Source organism: Heptranchias perlo, chromosome 40 (genome assembly GCF_035084215.1).
Source record: "Heptranchias perlo isolate sHepPer1 chromosome 40, sHepPer1.hap1, whole genome shotgun sequence".
NCBI lineage: Eukaryota > Metazoa > Chordata > Chondrichthyes > Hexanchiformes > Hexanchidae > Heptranchias > Heptranchias perlo.
This window is the reverse complement of record NC_090364.1, coordinates 14,583,839-14,601,570: the sequence shown is the minus strand read 5'-3', so window position 1 is coordinate 14,601,570 and position 17,732 is coordinate 14,583,839. Positions and strand designations below refer to the sequence as shown.

The window sequence follows — 17,732 nt, the reverse complement described above, 5'->3', positions numbered from 1 at the left end:
CATAACACCTGCCCCATCCTCACCAATTCTGTTGTGGCATCTTACATGCTCTAGCACCAGGCTAGAGACACCCAGTCAGGAGGGAGTAGCTGGGGAGTCAGGAGGGTTTTCACAGGGTGCGCATTAGCGAGTATGACATCCTGGAGTGGAAGAGGGAAATGATCTGTTCCTTCACAGAAGATGGAGAAACACCCTCCCTTGGCTGAGTTGCCCAGCGACACAGATCTCAGGGGCCCAGTCTCCCAAAAGAGCAATAATTATGGAGCATCGATCTCATGTGCAAGCAGTGGAGGCAGTTTCCATTCATGTGGGTGAGTGGGAGGAGTTCACTACATGTATCTGCCACACAATGCAGGATGTTTTTTTATCTATGAGGCTCCATGAACATCCCCAACCTCAACTATGATGGAGCCCACCATGTAAGGACTAGAGACAAGGTTGAAGTGTTTGCCGAGTGTCAGCTAAAAGTGCCAAGTGGATGTTTCTATTCAGCATTCTCTTGAGGTCCCCGCCATCATAGATGCCAGTGTCCAGCCAATTTGGTTCACTCCATATAACATTAAGATGTGGCTGAATGTACCAGACACAGCAAAAGTCATGGGCCCTGATAACATCTTGGCTGCAGTGCTGAAGTCCTGTGCACGAGAGCTAGCTGCTTCCCTAGCCAAGCTGTGCCAGTACAGCTATGTTACTAGTGTCCACCTGATAAATTGGAAATCGTTCAATTATGTCCTAACCACAAAAAGCAAGTTAAATCTAACTTGGTCAATTACCCCCCTATCAGCTTCTTCTTAATCATCAATGAATTGATGTAAGAAGTCATCAATCGTGCCATCAAGCAACAGCTATTTACCAATAACCTGCTTACTGATGCTCAGTTTGGGCTCTGGCAGAACTACTCAGCTCTAGACCCCATCGCAGCTTTGACCCAGTCATGAATGCAAGAGCAGAATGGCAGACGAGAGGTGCCTGCAGCTGCCCTCAACACCAAAGCAGCGTTTGACTGAGTCTGACACCAAGCCAGCCCTAGAACAACTGAGGACAATGGGGGCCAAAGGGAAAACCCTCCAATGGCTGGAGTCATAGCTGACACAAAGGAAGATGGTTGTGATTGTCAGAGGCCCAGGACATCACTGCAGGAGTTGCTTGGCCCAACCATCTTCAAGGGTTTCATCATTGATCTTCCCTTTCTCATAAGGTCAGGAGTGGGGCAGTTTGTTGACATTTACACAACTCCATTCACAATTTGTTTTGATAATGAAACAGCCCATGCCAGCCTACTGTAAGACCTGGATATCATACAGGCTTAGGCTAACAAGTACCAGGTAACATTTCATGCCAGGTAATAACTATCTCGAATAAGAGAGAGCCCTGACCTTCACTGGCAGCACCGACACCAAGTCCTTCACCATTAACATCTTAGAGGTCATCACTGACCATAAGCTTAACTGGACCAGCCATATCAACAACATGCCTATAAGAGGAAGGCAGAGGTTAGATAATCTGTAACAAGTGCCTCACGCCCTGACCCCTTAAAGTTTCTCCACCATCTGCTCAAGTCAGGAGCCTGATGGAAGACTCATCACTCACCTGGATTGATGCAGCTGCAACAGCACTCAAGCAGCTTGACGCCTTTCCAGGACTCAGCAGTTTGCTTGATCGATACGCTCTTTCACTGGACTTAATATCCCCCCTCTCCATTACTGGCGCACTGTAGCTGCAGTAAGTACTATCTAAAATCTAGGATGAGCTGCAGCAACTCATCAAGGTTATTTCAACAGTGGCTGAAGTCATACCTAGCACAAAGGAAGATAGCAGTGGTTGTTGAAGGCCAATCATCTCAGCCCCAGGACATTGCTGCAGGAGTTCCTCAGGGCAGTGTCCTAGGCCCAACAGTTTTCAGCTGCTTCATCAATGGCCTTCCCTCCATCATAAGGTCAGAAATGGGGATGTTCGCTGATGATTGCATAGTGTTCAGTTCCATTCGCAACCCCTCAGATAATGAAGCAGTCCGTGCCCGCATGCAGCAAGACTGGACAACATTCAGTCTTAGGCTGATAAGTGGCAAGTAACATTCACACCTGACAAGTGCCAGGCAATGACCATCTCCAACAAGAGAGAGTCTAACCACCTCCCCTTGATATTCAACGGCATTACCATTGCCGAATCCCCCACCATCAACATCCTGGGGATCACCATTGACCAGAAACTTAACTGGACCAGCCACATAAATACTGTGCCTACAAGAGCAGGTCAGAGGCTGGAAATTCTGCGACTCCCCAAAGTCTTTCCACCATCTACAAGGCACAAGTCAGGAGTGTGATGGGATACTCTCCACTTGCCTGGATGAGTGCAGCTCCAACAACACTCAAGAAGCTCGACACCGTCCAGGACAAAGCAGCCCGCTTGATTGGCACACCATCCACCACCCTAAACGTTCACTCCCTTCACCACCGGTGCACTGTGGCTGCAGTGTGTACCATCCACCGGATGCACTGCAGCAACTCTCCAAGGCTTCTTCGACAGCACCTCCCAAACCCGCAACCTCTACCAACTAGAAGGACAAGGGCAGCAGGCACATGGGAACAACACCACCTGCACGTTCCCTACCTAACAGCACTGTGGGAGAACCTTCACCACATGGACTGCAGCGGTTCAAGAAGGCAGCTCACCACCACCTTCTCAAGGGCAAATAGGGATGGGCAATAAATGTTGGCCTTGACAGCGACACTCACATCTCATAACGAATAAAAAAACTTCCCTCCCCTCCAACATCTACCATCAAGAAGGACAAGAGCAGAAATGTTGTGGGAAGGCCGTCACCTCCAAATCCCCCTCCAAGTCATTCTGACTCGGACATCTGTTTCTTCATTATCATCGGGTCAAAATCTTGAAATTCTCTACCCCACACCATTGACACAAATCTGGCAGCAGTTTAAAAAGAAGGCCCACTATCACCTTCTCAGAGTTTTGGACTTCCCCACAAGTGGAAGCATCTTCTCTACGTCTGCCCTATTAAACCCCTTCATGATCTTCGGGTCCTCTATCAGGTCACCTCTCAGCCTTCTCTTTTCTAGAGAAAAGAGCCCCAGTCTATTCAATCTTTCCTGATAGGTATAACCTCTCAGTTCTGGTATCATCCTTGTAAATCTTTTTGCACCTTCTCCAGTGCCTCTATATCCTTTCTATAATATGGAGACCAGAACTGTGCACAGCACTCCAAGTGTGGTCTAATCACCTCAGTCCTTGAAGAGTCGAGGGAAACCTTCCCAGCCACCCAGCACTCAACCTCATATCACTCAAGGGGCATCTCATAGAAATAGGAGAATAGGAGAATAGGAGGTAAAGTAAGTTAGCCGGCAAAATAGATGGACATGGTGGGATGAAGTACTCTAACAGTAGTTAGTGTTGGAAATTATTGCAATCATTACACTGGAAAGTAAAAATTGATTGACTACATAGACATCAGTGCTCATTTTCTGGATGTCTGCAATTTAGTGGACTGAGTTGATGAAATGTGAGATTTCTATTACTGAGACACGGTACGGACACCTTTGAGAATGCATGTCTTAATGAGGTGTGTGTAGGGGGAAACCACAAAGGAAAGATTTTTATTTCTCTTCACAACTTTTTTTTAATTGAAAGCAATCAGCAATAAGCTGATGCCTTCGCACTCTGGCTGCATGCTGTTGGCTGTCTTGCTCCAGCCCCTGCTCTTTCTGTGCACCCTCCCCCCGATGTGGGGGTGGTGAGTTTTCTCCCTATTCTTTTTCATCATCATAAGAACATAATAAATAGGAGCAGGAGTGGGCCTCACGGCCCTTCGAGCCTGCCATAGAATCATAGAAAGTTACGGCACAGAGGGAGGCCATTCGGCCCATCGTTTTCACGCCAGCTGAAAAAGGGCTATCCAGCTTAATCCCACTTTCCAGCACTTGGTCCGTAGCCCTGTAGGTTACAGCACTTCAAATTCACATCCAAGTACTTTTTAAATGAGTTGAGGATTTCTGCCTCTACCACCCTTTCAGGCAGTGAGTTCCAGACCCCCACCACCCTCTGGGTGAAAAAATTTCTGCTCAGGTCCCCTCTAATCCTTCTACCAATTACTTTACATTTATGCCCCTGGTCACTGATCCCTCTGCTAAGGGAAATAGGTCCTCCCTATCCACTCTATCTAGTTCCATCATAATTTTACATACCTCAAGTAAATCTCCCCTCAGCCTCCTTTGTTCCAAAGAAAACAACCCTAGCCTATACAATCTTTTCTCCATAGCTAAAATTCTCCAGTCTTGACAACATCCTTGTAAATCTCTACTGTACCCTCTCTAGTGCAACCACATCTTTCCTGTAATGTGGTGACCAGAACTTTATGCAGTACTCAAGCTGTGGCCTAACTAATGTTTTATACAGTTCCAGCATAACCTCCCTGCTCTTATATTCTGTGCCTTGGCTAGTAAAGGAAAGTATCCCGTATGCCTTTTTAACCACCTTATCTACCTGTCCTACTACCTTCAGGGATCTGTGGACATGCACTCCAAGGTACCTTTGTTCCTCTACACCTCTCAGTATCCTCCCATTTATTGTGTACTCCCTTGTCTTATTTGCCCTCCCCAAAGGCATGACCTCACACTTCTCTAGATTGAATTCCATTTGGCACTTTTCTGCCCACCTGACCAGTCCATTGATATCTTCCTTCAGTCTACATCTTTCCTCCTCACTATCAGCCACACGGCCAATTTTTGTTTCATCTGCAAATTTCTTGATCATGCCCCCCACATTCAAGTCCAAATCATTAATATATTCCACAAAAAGCAAGGGACCTAGTACTGAGCCTTGCGGAACCCCACTGGAAACAGCCTTCCAGTCACAAAAACACCTGTCAATCATTACCCTTTCTTCCTGCCACTGAGCCAATTTTGGATCCAACTAGCCATGGATTCCATGGGCTTTTACTTTTTTGACCAGACCGCCATGTGGGACCTTGTCAAAAGCCTTGCTAAAATCCATGTACACTACATCAAACGCATTATCCTCATTGACCTTCCTTGTTACCTGCTCAAATAATTCAATCAAGTTAGTCGGACATTACCTTCCCTTAACAAATCTATGCTAACTGTCCTTGATTAACCCACGCCTTTCTAAATGATGATGTATGCTGTCCCTCAGAATCGATTCCAATAATTTGCCCACCACCGAGGATAGACTGACTGGCCTACAATTACTTTGTCTATCTCTTTCTCCCTTTTTAAACAACGGTACAACATTAGCAGTCCTCCAATCCTCCGGCACCATGCCTGTAGCCAGGAAGGATTGGAAAATGATGGTCAGAGCCTCCGTTATTTCCTCCCTTGCTTCTCTTAACAGCCTGGGATACATTTCATCCGGGCCTGCTGATTTATCTACTTTCAAAGATGCTAATCCCCTTAATACTTCCTCTCTCACTATGTTTATCCCATCCAATATTTCACACTCCTCCTCCTTAACTACAGTCTCTGCATCGTCCCTCTCCTTTGTGAAGACAGACGCAAAGTATTCATTAAGAATCATACCCACATCTTCCTCCTTCACACAAAGGTTACCTTTTTGGTCTCTAATAGGCCCTACTCTTTCCCTAGTTATCCAGGATAACTCTTTCCTTAGTTATCCTGTTTCGCCATTCAATAAGATCATGGCTGATCTTCTACCTCAACTCCACTTTCCTGCCCTATCCCCATATCCCTTGATTCCCTTAGTGTCCAAAAATCTATCAATCTCAATCTTGAATATACTCAACGACTAAGCATCCACAGCCCTCTGGGGTAGTGAGTTCCAAAGATTCACGAATTTGAGTGAAGACATTTTTCCTCATCTCGGTTCTAAATGGCCGACCTCTTGTCTTGAGGCTATGACCCTAGTTCTAGACTCTCCTGCCAGGGGAAACAGCTTCTCAGCATTTATCCTGTCAAGCCCTCTAAGAATTTTAGATGTTTCAATGAGATCACCTCTCATTCTTCTAAACTCCAGAGAATATAGACCCATTCTACTCAATCTCTCCTCATAGGACAACACTCTTGTCCCAGGAATCAATCTAGTGAACCTTCGTTACACCCCCTCTAAGGCAGGTATATCCTTCCTTAGGTAAGGAGATCAAAACTGTACACAAGTATGGTCCCTCCAGAGCCCTATATAATTGCAGCACGACCTCCTTACTCTTATACTTCAACCCTCTTGCAATAAAGGCTAACATACCATTTCTCTTCCTAATTGCTTGCTGTACCTGCATGTTAACTTTTTGTTATTCGTGTACAAGGACACCCAAATCCCTCTGATTACCAACATCTCTTAGTCTCTCACCTTTTAAAAACTATTCTGCTTTTCTATTCTTCCTATCAAAGTGGACAATTTCACATTTCCCCACATTATACTCCATCTGCCACCTTCTCGCCCAATCACTTAACCTGTCTATATCCCTTTGCAGCCTCATTGCATCCTCCTCACAGCTTACTTTCCCACCTAGCTTTGTACCATCAGTAAACATGGATACATTACACTCAGTCCCCTCATCTAAGTCATTGATATAGATTGTAAACAGCTGAGGCCCAAGCACTGATCTTTCTGGCACCCCACTAGTTACAGCCTGCCAACCCGAAAATGACCCATTTATTCCTACTTTCTGTTTTCTGTCCGTTAACCAATCCTCAATTCATGCTAACATACTACCCCCAATCCCATGAGCCCTAATCTTGTGTAACAACCTCATGTGTGGCACATTATCGAATGCCTTTTGAAAATCCAAATATATTACATCCACTGGTTCCCCTTATCTACCCAGCTCCTTACAACCTCAAAAAACTCTAATAGGTTTGTCAAACACAATTTCCCTTTCATAAAACCATGTTGACTCTGCCTAATTATATTATGATTTTCTAAGTGCCCTGTAACTATTATCCTTAATAATAGATTCTAGCATTTTCTCTACTACTGATGTCGGCTAACTGGTGTATAGTTCCTTGTTTTTTCTCTCCTTTCTTGAATAGCGGTGTTACATTTGCTACCTTCCAATCCACAGGGGACCGTTCTAGAATTTAGGGAATTCTGGAAAATCAAAACCAATGCAAACACTATCTCTGCAGCCACCTCTTTTAGAACCCTAGGATGTAGGCCATCAGGTCCAGGGGATTTGTCGGCTTTTACTCCCATTAATTTCTCCAGTACTTTTTCTTCACTAATCTTAATTACTTTAAGTTCCTCACTCTCATTAGACCCTTGGTTCCCCACTATTTCCAGTATGTTTTTTGTGTCTTCTACTGTGAAGACAGATACAAAATATTTGTTTAACAGCTCTGTCATTTCCTTATTCCCCATTATAATTTCTCGTGTCTCTGCCTCAGGGAGCAGATCCTCAAAGGACCCATGTTTACCTTCATTAATTTCTTCCTTTTTACATCATCATCATCCTCTTCAGCTTCAGGAAGTGATAATCCTTTCTGCATAGCAATATTGTGCAGCTCGCAGCAAGCTCCTATAATTAGTAGGAAGACACTGTTGCTGGGCTGCACTGCAGAGCTCCACCAGATTTGTCGAGGCACCTAAAACAAAACATCAGAATGCTAATAGTCTGCATTATCACTCTTCCTGTAGTCCCATGGGCCTCATTATCTTTGCTATCTCCTCTGTCTGTGCTAGAGTCATTAGCCATGACTGCAGGTGTTACTCCTAATCACCAATCAAGCATCCTGATACATAGATTTGAGACATCAGGACTGGAATGGTGGACTGTCGCGTGATATAAGTGTTATGACAGGTTGTTGGGAAGCTGGCGTTATCATGCAGCTTAAGGCTACTGGCATCACACATTAGCTGGATGTTGATAGAGATGAAACCCTATCCTGTTGATGAAATTGAGGAGGTTGTCGTACGGGGCTCTCAAGACCACATGTGTTCTGTCAATCGTTATCGCTAATGCTACGCACCTGCCTATAGTATTAGACTGCTCCCTCTCTTTGTTTTGCAGGTTAGACTAAAAAGGTTATTAACTGCAAGGCCTGCCTGAACAGAGCATCAGTGACCTGCTTTATACATTGGTGAGCTGTCTGACTAATGTGACCAAGGTCACCTGAGACTACCTGCAAAGGTCCAGTAGCAAAGATAGAATCATAGAATGATACAGCACAGAAGGAGGCCATTCATCCCATCGTGCCTGTGCCAGCTCTTTGTAAGAGCTATCCAACTAGTCCCACTCCCCTGCTCTTTCCTCATAGCCCTGCAAATGTTTCCTTTTCAAGTATTTATCCAATTCCCTTTTGAAAGTTACAATTGAATCTGCTTCCATCACCCTTTCAGGCAGTGCATTCCAGATCATAATAACTCGCTGCGTAAAAAAATTCTCCTAATTTCTCCTCTGGTCCTTTTGCCAATTATCTTAAATCTGTGTCCTATGGTTACCGACCCTCCCATCAGATCCAGTCCCAAAGATTTTACGGCAATGGTCACTTACACTGCTACAGATAACGCTGTGTTTCTCATTGAAATGGGCTGCAGGTCTTCAGCAGGCAGCTGGCAGAACTCCCCAGTAGCCTCTGGGGGTAGCACAGCCTTTTGAACCACTGACAGGGACAACTTGGCCACACCCTCCCATTTCCGTTTACATGGGGCTGGGTGGGTTCAGGGTGGGCAGTTGTGGGGACCGACGACTTCCAGCGAATAACATTTTGGTGGCCATTTTCTGCGGTGAGATTGTGGCAGTAAGCCGCACTGCCCCATTTTACTCTCTATAACTCCTCCAAACTGCTCAAATTGGGTGGCATTTCAAAGGAACATCTGGGATCTGCACCTCCCCTAGCAGCCATTTCTGACTAATTGCGATTGATAATTGGGAATTGACCATTGTGAGTGTGAAGAATTCACCTCCAGATGGTTCGAGGGATTTATAGATGATTACGACATGGGCATAGTGAGCACAATATCAATTGGACATATGTCGCCGTTCCTTCATTGTTGCTGGGTCAAAATCCTGGGATTCCCTCGCTAAACACCATTGTGGGGGGCGCGGGCACCATCGCCATAACGACAGCAGCAGTTTGTTAAATGTGGCCTTGCCAACATTGTCAACATTCCACGGGCAATTAAAAATTATTTCGAAATTTGCTGACCATACAAAAGTAGAGAGCTTGTCAAACAGCGAGGAGGACAGTAGAAGACTTCAGGAGGACATAGACAGGTTAGCAGAATGAGCTGGCAGGTGGCTGATGTAATTTAATGTGCAGAAGTCTGAGGTAATACCTTTTGGGAGAAAAAAACAAGGAACTAGAGTATATACTCAGTGGAAATACACTGAATGAAATGATGAACAGAGAGACCATGGGGTTCAAATATCTCATTCCCTAAAAGGGTGAGCACAGAGAGGTAAGGCCGTAAAAAAGAACAGCATTTTGGGTTTTACAAATCGGGCGTAGAATGCAACAGAAAAGACGTTGTGACAAATTATGCAAAGCTTTGGTTAGGCCACAGTGAGAGTAATGTGGGCAGTTTGTCAGCTCCATTTTAGAAAGGACGTTAAAGCCATAGAGAACTTTCAGCATGGGTTCACCCACTTGACGCCAGAGATAAGAAATTGTAGTTACGAGGCGAGGCGGGACCATTTCCACTGGAACAGAGAGGGGTAAGAGGAAATTTAATGGAAGTTTTTAACATTTGGAAGGGCTTTGTTGGGCTGAAGAAGGAAAGTCTATTTCTTCCAGTTAGAGAATCAGTTTGTGTGTGCTTGTGTGACAGTGGGAGTGTGCTAGTGTGAGGGTGGGAGTGTGCTAGTCTAACGGTGGGAGTATGCTAGTGTAGTAGGAGTGTGCTAGTATAACGGTGGGAATGTGGCAGTGTAATGGTGGGAGTGTGGTAGTGTTATGATGGGAGTGGGCTATTGTAACAGTGGGAGTGTGCCAGTGTAACGGTGGGAGTGTGCTGGTGTAATGGTGGGTGTGTGCTAGAGTGACATTGGGTGTGCACTAGTGTGATGGTGCGAGTGTGCTCGTGTGACGGTGGGAGTGTGCTAGTGTAATGGTGGGAGTGAGCTAGTGTAACGGTGGGAGTGTGCTATTGTAACGGTGGGAGTGTGCTAGTGTAACAGTGGGAGTGAGCTAGTGTAACGGTGGGAGTGAGCTAGTGTAACGGTGGGAGTGAGCTAGTGTAACGGTGGGAGTGAGCTAGTGTAACGGTGGGAGTGTGCTATTGTAACGGTGGGAGTGAGCTAGTGTAACAGTGGGAGTGAGCTAGTGTAACGGTGGGAGTGAGCTAGTGTAACGGTGGGAGTGAGCTAGTGTAACAGTGGGAGTGAGCTAGTGTAACGGTGGGAGTGAGCTAGTGTAACAGTGGGAGTGAGCTAGTGTAACGGTGGGAGTGTGCTATTGTAACGGTGGGAGTGAGCTAGTGTAACGGTGGGAGTGTGCTAGTGTAACAGTGGGAGTGAGCTAGTGTAACGGTGGGAGTGTGCTAGTGTGACAGTGGGAGTGTGCTAGTGTAACGGTGGGAGTGTGCTAGTGTGACAGTGGGAGTGTGCTAGTGTAACAGTGGGAATGTGCTAGTGTAACAGTGGGAGTGTGCTGGTGTAACGGTGGGAGTGTGCTAGTGTGACAGTGGGAGTGTGCTGGTGTAACGGTGGGAGTGTGCTAGTGTGACAGTGGGAGTGTGCTGGTGTAATGGTGGGAGTGTGCTAGTGTGACATTGGGTGTGCGCTAGTGTGACAGTGCGAGTATGCTAGTGTGATGGTGGGTGTGTGCTAGTGTGATGGTGGGAATGTGCTAGTTACAACAGCACACTCTCACCATTACACTAGCACACTCCCACCTTTACACTGGCACATTCGTTAGAAATCTCACTGCAGAGTCAGTTTTTTATTGAGAAACACAGATGAAGACCCAAGGCCTTGATTGCAGGAGGTCAAAGATTGAAAAGAAGACAAGATAAATCAAGAGGCAGTGATTATGTTGGTGAAAGAAAAACTGGAATTGGTGGAAGCATTTAAACCCTCATCTCAGCACAGTGGTGGACCCATCGTGCTGAACCTGACATTCGTGACTGTTGTGTTGTTCTGAGGATGAATTTCCATTCCGGTCTCACTTTCTATAGTGTTGTAGCCTGCGGTACACACCATGGAGCTCTGACTCATATCCAGAAAGTCCTTGTGTAAGAGACGAACACATATAAGAACGTAAGAAATAGGAGCAGGAGTAGGCCACACGGCCCCTCGCACCTGCTCCTCCATTCAATAAGATCATGGCTGATCTTTGGCCTCAACTCCACTTTCCCACCCGATCCCCCTTAATTCCCCTAGAGTCCAAAAATCTATTGATCTCAACCTTGAATATACTCAATGACTGAGCATCCACAGCCCTCTGTGGTTGAGAATTCCAAAGATTCACAATCACCTGAGTGAAGAAATTCCTCCTCATCTCAGTCTTAAATGGCCGACCCCTTATCCTGAGACTATGCCCCCTAGTTCTAGACTCTCCAGTCAAGGGAAACAATCTCTCAGCATCTACCCTGTCAAGCCCCCTCATAATCTTATATGTTTCAATGAGATCAACTCTCATTCTTCTAAACTCCAGAGAGTATAGGCCCACTCTACTTAATCTCTCCTCATAGGACAATCCTCTCATCCCTCATGACATTATCGTCATCTGCGACTGCTGCCTGTTTTAACCAAAGACAATATATTTTGCTGAATGTATTAATTTATTTGAAAGATCAGCTGTAGGGAACAGGCTGTCACTGGAACACAGATAGAGGCCATGGAGCAGGTCACCCACCTGCCTTTCAGCAAGGGACCCGGGCTTGCTATGGGTCAGGGGAAGGGCTAACAAAATAGGAAAAAATAATTTATAAATCAAAGCATTCTTTGCTATAGCTTTTGTTTCTAAATTATAAATTGCCCTGAAATCCTGGAGCAGGAGGGCAGATCTGTGCTGTCAGAACAATAATGGTCAATGGCCAGAGCACATTACATAGAATTACATAGAATTTACAGCACAGAACAGGCCATTCAGCCCAACTGATCCATGCCAATGTTTATGCTCCACACAAGCCTATTCCCTCCCTATTTCATTTACACCTATCAACATAACCTTCTATTCCTTTCTCCCTCATGTATTTATCTAGCTTTTCCATAAATGCATCTATACTATTCACCTCAAGTACTCCATGTGGTAGCAAGCACATTCTAACTGGGAAAGTTTTCTGCTTTTGCTATGAGATGACATAGGTAAAGTTCTGTAAACTGTTCTAATCTGCTTTATTGTCTATTGCTGCTGCTTATCTGTTATTTTGAATAAATCTGTCCTGTAGTTTACCATCTATGGCATGGTTTGATAAAGTGTTGATTCTGCCTCTTTCCGCTAGGAGATGCTTGAGAGGTCTCGTCTCATTTCCAGTGTCCTGGCCAATATTTATCCCTCAACCTTAATCACTAAAACAGATCATCTGGTCATCACAATACTGTTTGTGGGTCTTTGCTGTGTGCAAATTACCATTTCCCACATTACAACAGTGACTACATTTTAGAAGTACTTTATTGTCTGTGAAGCCCTTTGATGGGGGTTCCTGAGATCGTGAAAGGTGCTGTATAAATGCAAGTTTTCTTCCTTTCTTTCTAAATTTTCTTTTCTTTCTTGCTGTAAGTTAACAAGGATTTCTGTTCAACCCATGAGCTACAATACCACATACTTTACATGCAATGTCACAATCCTATTCGCAGAGAGGGAGGGCTCGACAACTTGCATTTATATAACGCCTTTAACATAGTAAAATGTCCCGAGGCACTTCACAGGAGCGATTATCAAAAAAAAATTGACACTGAGCCATATAAGGAGATGTTAAGACAGTTGACCAAAAGCTTGGTCAAAGAGGTAGGTTTTAAGGAGCGTCTTAAAGATAAACCCAGCAACTATTGGCCAGTCAGTTTAACCTCGGTGGTGGGGAAACTTTTGGAAACGATAATCCGGGACAGAATTAACAGTTGCTTGAATGAGTGTGGATTGATTAAGGAAAGCAAGCATGGATTTGTTAAAAGCAAATCGTGTTTAACCAACTTGATAGAGTTTTTTGATGAGATAACAGAGAAGGTAGATGACGGCAATGCAGTTGATGTGGTGCACATGGATTTTCAAATAGCGTTTGATAAAGTGCCACATGGTAGGCTTGCTATTAATATTGCGGCCCATGAAATAAAGGGGGCAACATGGATACAGAATTGGCTAAATGACGAAACATAGAGCAGTGGTGAACGGTTGTTTTTCGGACTGGAGGGAGGTGTACAGTGGTGTTCCCCAGGGGTCGGTGCTGGGACCATTGCTTTTCTTGATATATATTAATGACTTGGACTTGGGTGTACAGGGCACAATTTCAAAATTTGCAGATGACACAAAACTTGGAAGGGTAGTAAACTGTGAGGAGGATAGCGATAGACTTCAAGAGGATATAGACACTCTGGCGGCATGGGCGGACACGTGGCAGATGAAGTTTAACGCGGAAAAATGCGAGGTGATACATTTCGGTAGGAAAAATGAGCAGAGGCAATATAAACTAGAGGACACAATTCTTAAAAGGGGTGGAGGAACAGAGAGATGTGGGGGGTATATGTGCATATATCATTGAAGGTGGCAGGGCAGGTTGAGAAAGCAGTTAATAAAGCATACGGGGTCCTAGGCTTTATAAATAGAGGCACAGAATACAAAAGCAAGGAAGTGATGATGATCCTTTATAAAACACCAGTTCGGCCACAACTGGAGTATTGTGTCCAGTTCTGGGCACCGCACTTTAGAAGGATGTGAAGACCTTAGAGAGGGTGCAGAGGAGATTTACTAGAATGATTCCAGGGATGAGGGACTTAAATTACGTGGATTGACTGGAGAAGCTGAGATTGTTCTCCTTGGAACAGAGAAGGTTGTGAGGAGATTTGATAGAGTTATTCAAAATCATGAAGGGTCTAGACAGAGTAGATAGAGAGAAACTGTTCCCATTGGCGGAAGGGTCAAGAACCAGAGGGCATAGATTTAAGGTGATTGGCAAAAGTACCAAAGGTGACATGAGGAAAAACTTTTTTACACAGCGAGTGGTTAGGATCTGGAATGCACTGCCCGAGGGGGTGGTGGAGGCAGATTCAATCATGGCCTTCAAAAGGGAACTGGATAAGTACTTGAAACAAAAAAATGTGCAGGGCTACGGGGATAGGGCGGGGCAGTGGGACTAGTTGAATTGCTCTTGCATAGAGCTGGTGCAGACTCGATGGGCCGAATGGCCTCCTTCCGTGCTGTAACCTTCTATGATTCTATGAGGGAATTCCAGAGTTTAGGGCCTAGGCATCTGAAGGCACAGATGCCAATGGTGGAGCAATGAAAATCGGGGATGCGCAAAAAGCCAGAATCGGAGGAGCGTAGAGATCTCAGAGGGTTGTAGGGCTGGAGGAGGTTACAGAGATTGGGGGAGTGGGGGGGTGAGGCCATGGAGAGATTAGGAAACAAGGATGAGAATTTTAAAATTGAGGTGATGCTGGACAGGCATGTACATTAAAACAGTGATTACACATCAAAAGAAAAATACTTCACTGGCTGTTAAGCGCTTGGAATGTCCTGAGGTTGTGAAAGGTGCTATGTGAATGCAAGACTTTTCCCTGTAGATAACTGGCCGCGAGCAAAATCACATTCTCAGAAATCTCACGTTCTCACTATTTTGCTCACAGGTTAATAATTACAAAGTAAAACAGTCATTATAATTTTTTTGTTAACTGAGGGATTTCAGACCCTTGTGACCATCTAAATTGTGCAAGCAATGCACATCAGCTGTGCAGGCTAAATGTGTACCTGCTAGTTTTGCAAAGGCATTAACGTGTGTTTTCATTTGGTTCTCTGTGCATGTTGACATATAAATCCTCAGGAAGTGTTCTGATACTACGTGACAACAGATGAGGGACTAATAGTCATGCTAAATTTGTGGTTAACTGTGGTGAAATGACGTAGTTTATACCGAGAGCAACTGACTCCTGTCTAGAACGCGACAGTTGATGTGCACCTCAGTGCTGATTCCTCTGTAAGTAGCTCTGTAATCTGGACTAATTATACATATGCGCTCATCACAGTAGAGAACTCCATGGGGGTGATTTTAAATCCCAAGAACGGGTGGGTTGGGGGTGGGTGGGAGTTGAAAACAGTTGTTTTTTGGGTCGCGACCGCAACCCGGCTTTATTTCCAGGCTTAACGTCGGCACAGAAAAGTACAGGCTTCCCACTGGGAATGCAAAGTCCGAAAATATTGTGGTTGGTAATTCATGTCGTAAGGACCCTGTTAATGAAATGATTTATGGTCCTGTCATGCCACTCAGGAGGCCCTGAAAGGGAACAATGAAACTGTGGAGTCTCAGGTAGTGAATTGTTCCTAGAGGTTTTTAAAATTTTATATTTTTTTTAAATGTTCTTACTTTTCCTTTCTGCCTCTTTTTTCTCTCTCTCTCAATCCACTCTCACAATCTTTCCCTCTCTTTATTTCTCTTTCTGTATCTAATTTGACTGTGATTCACCCTATTTCCTTCTCTATCGTTCGATCTGTTTCTGCCTCTATTCTTAGATTTCATTGGTGAAGGAGATAGACCATTGGACCCGACTTGCAGGAGGTCCCAGATGCCCGTTGCCCTCGCCGTGCTGTTATCAGCCTGCACTTCGAGCAATTTTCTGCTCTAAAATAATATGATCTGAAAGGCGAGGGAAAAAGCCCACTCCAGCAAATTCTGGGCCTACAGATCAATGTTTTTGATGGAGATCCCTGATCAGAACTGGGTCACTCATCAGTACCCAAAATGTTAGGGTGTCTTTTCATTTATTAAATGCTGGGTGCCTGTTTAGATTTATTATTCTAAGCATGTTCTGTGTGTCTGATGTTAATGACGCACCTACAATTGCAGGCTAGCATCAGATCAGCTTCTGAAATCAATTATCGGAAATGGTAACTTTGCAAAAACCGATCTGACAACTACTCAGCACAAAAAAAACAAATGATTAACCCTTTCCAAGCCATAATCCTATATCGAGATACAAATAAAATTGCTTCAGGGTTGCTTTAAAGGGGGCACTATGAAAATGGCACATGCTTTCTCTAGGCATTCCCCTCCCCAAGGCACCGTTTGCCTTCAACGTGCCTGTTTCTTTAATCATTTGCACCCATCAAGGTTAGGGATGTTAGTTAGGGATGTCGGTTAAGGATGTTAGTTAGGGATGTTGGTTAAGGATGTTAGTTAGGGATGTTAGCACTGAGAAACGGGACACCTGTCCACTTGAGACAAGCAAGACCCACTTTAGTCCCCTGCGCCCAATGAGAATGGGGAGTGCAGGGGTTAAAATGGAGGCAACGTGGTACTCACCGTGTCCACGCCACACGCCTTTTTAACAGGGACGTTTTGGGCAATGTTGAAGGCCCTCGCCCCAAACAAGTGAGGGCCACATCGAACACTAGGCGCCATGGAGCAACAGGCCCACAAGAGGGACAAGAAGCTCAGTTATTTTTGCCTAAGGTTTCCTTGTGGGCTAGAAGGAGCAGGGGTGCCCCACAACAGCAACTTGCATTTATATAGTGTCTTTAACATAGAGAAACGTCCCAAGGCACTTCACGGGGGCATAATCAGACAAAAATTGTCACTGAGCCAAAGAAGGAGACAATAGGACAAGTGGCTAAAAGCTTGGTCAAAGAGGTAGGTTTTAAGGAATCTTAAAGGAGGAGAGAGAGGTGGAGGGAATTCCAGAGCTTAGGGCCTAGGCAGCTGAAGGCACGGCCGCCAATGGTGGGGCAAAGGTAGTGGGGGATGCACAAGAGGCCAGAATTGGAGGAACACAAAATTCTTGGAGGGTTGTAGGTCTGGAGAAGGCTGCAGAGATATGGAGAGAGGCGAGGCCATGGAGGGATTTGAACACGAGGATTAGAATTTTAAAATTGAGACATTAGTGGACCGAGAGCCAATGTCAGCGAGCACAGAGGTTTTTCAGTCTTTTTTAAGCATCAAAAACTGAGCAAAAATCAGGGGTGAGAAAAAAGAGCCCAAAACACCAGGATTAATTCAGAGGAAATCAGTAAAAATCATTTTTTATTTTGAACATGGTTAAATCTCGACAAGAAGCAAGATGCACAGTTAAGCTAAATTACAACCCATAATTATTTACACAGTTCAAAAATAGCATTTATATAGACCTCAATGTTGGTTCCAAAAGTAATGTTAAATCACTTTCTACGATCACAAAATGTTGTCAAGCTATTTCCATTGTAAAATACATTGATACTATTTGAATGGACTGTTTGTTACACAACATTGACTGCCAGAATTACTGTTTCAAGGAGCACATCACCACTATACTATTGTGAAGAAAAGATATTCTTAAAATCTGACTGAAATATGAAAGAGTTGATCTATTGCAGTTTATGCTATGAATGGTATATTACAATCATTGTACGCAGTGTATCCATAGTGTTAATAACAATGTATGCAGTAAAGGGAATTTTAATTCCCCCCCCCGCCCCACGATGGGGCGGGAGAAGGTTGGGTGGGTAGTAATCGAATTGGTAAAAATGTGAAACCTAACCTCAACCAGTCGCGAGCGCGCCTGCTTCCGGTTTAACCGCGATGGGTTTGGGGCGTCCAAGTAACCCGCTCTGGAGAGGCAGGTCCATGATTATAATATTTAAACGAGGTTCCGTTCCTCAGAATTTGGGAGCCATTTGAATTTA

At 44.7% G+C, this 17,732-nt stretch overlaps 1 protein-coding gene across 2 annotated transcripts in view; it reads left to right on the top strand.

Annotated features, from left to right (window-relative positions):
* LOC137305733 (ankyrin repeat and fibronectin type-III domain-containing protein 1-like) overlaps positions 1-17,732 on the top strand; it is a 102,635-nt gene that overhangs the window by 19,960 nt on the left and 64,943 nt on the right. Inside the window, exon 2 of one of the 2 annotated variants that reach the window (XM_067974671.1) lies at positions 7,994-8,063. The exons of the other annotated variant lie outside the window; for it this stretch is intronic. The gene's annotated coding sequence lies outside the window, so the exon portion shown is untranslated. The remainder of the gene's footprint in view (positions 1-7,993; positions 8,064-17,732) is intronic. 2 annotated transcript variants of the gene reach the window in all.